Below are 6,330 nucleotides of genomic sequence, written 5' to 3' on the forward strand. Positions count from 1 at the left end.
AAACAACCTCCCTCAACTACCAGAAAATATGGGCATGCATTAATACCTTTTCAAGCACACTGATAAAACTAGAGATCAAAATGAGAGGCACTATTTGTTTGAGTTGGTTTTTCCTAAAATGTGTGCCTCTGACACAGATTCAAAATATTTTTGTGGCCAAAGAAGTGTGGAAAAGCTACATATCAATAATAGTGCCAAGGAGTAGCTTAGGGCTCTAAACACCCCCATTATGTCTATTAGCATCCCCAGATCACCCCACAATAAACACTCTCATAAAACTGTACAAAACAAAGGTAACTGAAGGACCTATCCGAGTATCTTTTTAAAAATTTTTTTAAAGATTTTATTGGGGAATCAGGGGAAGGGGAACAGACAAGTTGCTGTCCTTTTGTTCTTCAGTCTAGTTGTGGAGGACGTCGCTTCACTGGCCCATGTTGGTATTATCATTGCGCTCCTCCCGGGTGAGGCAGTCGCTCCCCGACCATTGGACAGCTGCTCATGGCAGCTCTTGGCAGCTCACATTAGCTGCCGGCCAGCCCCACCGCAGCCTATGCAGGCGACTCATGGCAACCCAGCTCCAGGTCAAGCTGTTGTTCACCATCTTAGCTGTAGAGGGCGCAGTGGCACTGGCCCTCATGTGGGATCCGAATCGGGGGCCTGCTGCTCAGAGCTGGCGTCCCAAGCCAACTCTTAACCAAGGTGCCACTCGGCTGGCCCTATCCGAGTATCTTATGCTGCAAACAGATGCTTGACGCTAAGCCCTTCCTCTCCCTAGACATTCTGGAGCCGTTCCTGCTGCTCTCTGGAAAGAGTCACAATGTCATCAGCATAGAAAGGCTCTGAGAAGGCCTACAAGGAGAAAAAGAAAACTAACTTATCATTTCCTAAACTCATTTGACTGTAGAACCATTCCCTCAATGATACCTATTAACATCCATAGAATTCATGGAGCACACCTTAGCAAATACCAGGGTATAGGAAAATTAACACTTGAATAGGAAAATGCTGGGTGAGAAGTATACTGTCCATTTACTGCTATTTTGCCAATGCTCAACTTGAGGCACTCTCTGATGTGATCTGCTGACACCTAGTGCTGATGTGTTAATTTAGCATACACACACATAATTTCCTACAATATATTGTGGCCCCCTTAAATAAAAACCCCTGCTTGCAGACTGCCTTGAATTTAAATTCCTGTACAAGGTGTGATAAAAGAAATACAGTGATTGTTTAAATAAAAAAGAAATTATTACATTGTATTAATACATGTAATTATTAATACATTGCCATTAATCCCCCTCAAAATACTCCCTTACTTCCAACACACTTATCCCATCGTTCTTGCCACATTGTGAAGCACTTCTGGAAGTCCTTTCATGAGTGTCTTTAATTGCACTGTCGTAGCTGCCTCGATGCCCTAAATCCATTCAAAACATTTACCTTTCGTGGTCATTTTGACTTTGGGGAAGAGCAGAAGTTGCCCAGTGCCAGATCCAGTGAATAAGGTGGGTGAGGATACACCATAATGTTTTTGATAAAAATTGCCATACCAGAAGGCAATGTGTGACACAGAGCCTTTCTGTTGTGATCACACAATACAGCAAATGCCCCTGCCGAGTGCCATCCAACAGAAAGGCAGGGATCTTCAATACGGGAAGCAGCACATCAAACCTAAGTAACAGTGTGTGACAAGTTTCAACCTGTTCAGTGCAGTCAGTCAGGTGTGAGCTACGGTTGAGAGGTGTGTTTTAAAGTGTGCTGTAAATCATCCTACATCATGACAATGCTCCGCGTCACCCATCACTTCTGGTATATGGCAATTTCCGTCAAATAAAAACATTACAGTGTGTCCTTATCCATTGTATTCACTGGGTCTGGCACCATGCGACTTCTGACTCTTCCCCAAAGTCAAAACGATCATGAAAGGTAAACGTCTTGAATCAATTCAGGACACTGAAGCAGCCATGACAGCACAACTAAAGACCGTCATGAGAGAGGACTTCCAGAACTGCTTCACAAAGTGGCAAGAATGATGGGATAAGTGTGTTCGAAGCAAGGGGGAGTATTTTGAGGGGGATTAATGGCAATGTGTCTTTTACTGTAACAAATTTTTTTTTTATTTAAACATTGAGCATATTGTTTGATCACACCTTGTCCATCATTATGATGCACTTATATCTTGGAATACTATGAAACGTTTATGTAAACAATCCACAGGGCTAAAAAAGTATGCTGCTTGTAATTTTTCTCTTCTCTCACCTGGTAAAATATCTAATGAAACTATACATGGTAAAAATGTGTCAAGTACTACTTGTTCTGACTTTTTTATGTCACACTCATGAAAGGAACTGAATTAGACTATATTTGGGATAGAACTAGAAGGTTCAGAGAAAGGTCAGACCATTGCACAGAAACTCAAGATTGTGACTGGAATGAAAATACAACAGGTGTTCCTTTTAGTAAATTCTTGAACTTTCTTTTACCCCAAAAGTACCCCTTGGGTTCTAAATAAAGGGAAAAGAAAAAGAAGGAAAAGACAAAGGTAATATAATTGCAGTAATAAGCATTCTCTTGCTCCAAGGACAGCAATTCTTTGGTTCAGCCATTTAAAATTAATGTTAATTTGAATTGTAGAATGTTAGGTGTATGAGCATTAAGATTCAACTTCTGATCTATATTAAAAATGCCTCTATATGTTTAATAACATCAATGGAAATGATATCCACTTGCACAAATACTAATACATTGTATTAATAACTTCTACGTTTTTTGCTGCTAGTTTGAAATAATCAGATCTTGTATTTTAGTAAAAATTCTGGTGCTAGAAAATGCTGGAATGTCAATTTTGAGTACCACTTGGTAACTCTATAAAGCAGTCTTATTCACTGTAAGACAGGGTTAGTATTTATGAGTATTTGAAACTTGAATTAAACAGTATCCAATCTATTTCTGGGAACCAAAAAACAATTCCTCACTGTGTATTCTTCATTTACAGCTATGGTTCTTATGAGTTTAGCATGTCTAGGCTACTGTGTGACATGTTATGACTCAAGTCTCTATCAAAGTTACTGTGAAATCTTTATCCACACATTTTTGTCATGATGTCCTTTGGCTTTCTTCTGATACTAACAAAATCCTAAACTCAACATGAAGCCAGGCACTCAAAACTTCATGTTTTAAGGTGCTCACTTGGAAAATCACAAATACCACTGTTTTAAAAATAGTATCAAAATATTTTTTAATCTTGTAGAGAATTGTAGGATTTTCTATGAATATATGCTTGGATCTCAGGCTGAGAAACACTGCCATGGATGACAGCCATTCATTCATTCAACAATATTTATTGAGGCTATTGTGTGTCTGGCACAAGGAATCCAACAATCAACAGACTGCCTGCCTTATGAACAACCTTATAGCTTAATAGGGAAGGAGGACAACAGAAAAATAATGACATAATTTCAGGCAGTGTTTAGTGCTGTAAAGAAAGTGAGCAGGATAAGGGACTGGAAGGTGAAAAGAACAGGGGTACTGTTTTAGAAAGGCTGGCAGCAATGGCAGCATGTCTGACATTTGAGACACCTAAATGAATATTATTTGGGGAAGAGTTTTCCAGGCAGAAGAAAAGCAAGTACAAAGGCCCTGGGACAGGAATGTACAATTCTTGGAACACCTGAGCACCACCCAGGAGGCTATTGTGGCTGAAGCCATGAGCCAGGGAAATAATGTCAGAGAAGCAACCAAGGCCCAGATCACACAGGGTCCTGTAATGCAGTCATGACTTTGGTGGTTCTTAGGAAAGAAACGGGATTGCAGAAGGCATGCTTTACATAGATGTGAGGTGGAACTACTGTCTCTAAAACTCAACTTTTTTCTTTTAATTTGTAAAATCGACTTTATTGAGGTATAATTAACACACAACAAACACACCCATTTTAAGAATACAGTCAGATGAGTTTTGGCAAATGTATACATCCATGTCACCATCGTTATAATCAAGATAAAGAATATTTCTATCATCCCCAAAAGTTCCCTTGTTACCTTCTGCTGTCAGTCCCCATCCCCCGACCCCACACTAGGGCCAGGACTCAACTGAAACTTGGGGACTCATTCTTTTTAATGTGGACTTTGAGGACCTAGGTCTGTGCTGTCCAAAATGGTAGCCACTAGCCACATGTGGCTACTTAAATTTAAATAAAATGAACAATCAGTTTCTTACTTGCACTACCCACATTTCAAGTGCCCAACAGCCACATGTGGCTAATGATTGTCATATTGGACAGGACTCTTCCATCACTGAAGACAGTTCTATTGGGCAATGCTGAGATGTTACCTTAGTGGAATCTGACCTTCACCACATGGAGGTAGGCCACGCAGCATGAAAACTGAGTAAGCAACATAAGCCTCATTACCCAGTTTTACGTTACTATCTGTGTTTATTACCTTTATCACCAAGTAATTAATAAAGCCCATGGGGATGGAAGGGGAAGGAATGTTCACTGGGATATCGTGATAATGGCAACAGTAACTATGGAGTTGTTCACTACATAGAAATCCTGTCTCCTTACTAAGTTTAAAGGCTATCCTATTTTTATTTAGGGAAGTGGTAATTTCCCTTGCAAGTCATAAGGCACAATTTTGTTTTAAGTAAAATTTAACCTCAAAATCATAGTCTTACTAAATCTATGTTTTTCTTTTTTGGAAGGGGGATTCTAAAGCAAATGTGCTAAAATATTATCTGTTAAACCTAGCAGTAGGGGCATGGATATTTTTTATATTATTTTTCCATACACTTTTGAATGTTTGAAATATTTTACAGGAATACTTTACAGATATCATGGGTTCCTTTCTAGACCATCACAATAAAGGAAGTATCGTAAAAAAGCAAGTCACACAAATTGTTTGGTTTTCCAGTGCATATAAAAGTTATGTTTATATTAATACTATACTGTTGTCTATTAAGTGCAATAGCATTATGTCTAAAAAGTGTACGTACCTTAATTTAAAAATACTTTATTACTAAAAAATGCTAACCATCACCTGAGCCTCCCGTGAGCTGTAATCTTTTTGCTGGTGGAAGGTCCTGCCTTGAAGTTGATGGCTGCTGACTGATCAGGGTTGTGACTGTGGAAGGTTGGGGTGGCTGTGGCAATTTCTTAAAATAAGACAATAATGAAGTTTGCTGCATCAGTTGACTCTTCCTCTTGTGAGGGGTTTCTTTGTAGTATGCAATGCTGTTTGATGGCATTTTACCCACAGAACTTCTTTCAGAACTGGAGCCAATCCTTTTAAACAGTGCTGCTGCTTTATCAACTATGTTTACTTAATATTCTAAATCCTTTGTTGTCATTTCAACAATCTTAATAGCATCTTTACTGGAAGTAAATACAGAGACACAAAGTGAGCCCATGCTGTTGTTAAAAATGGCATCAATAGAATTGCTCCACGCAGGGTTGCCACAAACCTTCAATTTGTAAAAAACGCAGTATCTGCGAAGTGCAATAAAGCGAAATGCAATACAAAAAGGTATGCCTGTAAAATAAAAAGTAGTCTTTCATTTTAAATATTTAATATTATCAAGATCGTTCTTGACGTGATTAAACAATACAGGTTAAAGACAGTTTACTATAGTACGGCATAACAGTCAGTACGGCAAAAGGGTCAGTATAGCAAAATAGTTAAGCGTATAGGCTCCGGAGCCAAAGTGCTTGTGTTTTAATCCTAATTATGCCACTTACTGGCAGTGAAACACTCAGCAAGTTACTTAACCTCTCTGTGCCTGTTTTCTCATCTGTAAAATAAGAATGATAATAGTACCTGGCTCATAAGGATATTATAAGGAGTAAGTAAATATATGTAAAGATCTTGGTGCACAGATGCTCAATAAGTGTTAATAGTTATGATGATGATGATACAACTTTGGTTTCTTTAAAAAGTACACTTTTTTTAGAAAAAAAATTGAGAGAACCATAAAAAATGTGAACCGTAACCTCTATTGTAACAGACTAATTTTAATTTTCCTCTTTTCTAAACATCAAGCAATTCCTTTTGTACTTAAAACAACAGAAAACAGAAACAAAATCTTGGCTTAAGCCCTTCCCCCAAAGTGCCCTATAGCCTGGTAAGCAATGATTTTCAAAGTGTGATCCTTGGACCAGCACCAGCATTACCAGAGAACTTGCTAGAAATGAAAATTTGCAGGCTTCCCCCTAGATGCACTCATTCTGGGGTGGAGTCCAGAAATCGCTTTTAGTTTTATATTTGATTCTGAGGCTTACTGAAGTTGAAGAACTACTGTGCTAAAGGCACATCTTCTAGCTTTTTTTTTTTAAG

General features: G+C 38.6%; 1 long non-coding RNA gene across 1 annotated transcript in view; it reads right to left on the reverse strand.

Annotated features, from left to right (window-relative positions):
- Positions 1–5,103: 5,103 nt before the first annotated feature.
- Positions 5,104–6,330, reverse strand: part of LOC109375113 (uncharacterized) — a 7,098-nt gene continuing 5,871 nt past the window's right edge. The window contains exons 2-3 of the long non-coding RNA XR_002122512.1: positions 5,462–5,529; positions 5,104–5,372 (exon numbers count right to left, since the gene is read on the reverse strand). This is a non-coding gene — a long non-coding RNA (uncharacterized LOC109375113). The remainder of the gene's footprint in view (positions 5,373–5,461; positions 5,530–6,330) is intronic.

Source organism: Hipposideros armiger, unplaced genomic scaffold (assembly GCF_001890085.2).
Source record: "Hipposideros armiger isolate ML-2016 unplaced genomic scaffold, ASM189008v1 scaffold_900, whole genome shotgun sequence".
Classification (NCBI taxonomy): Eukaryota; Metazoa; Chordata; class Mammalia; order Chiroptera; family Hipposideridae; genus Hipposideros; species Hipposideros armiger.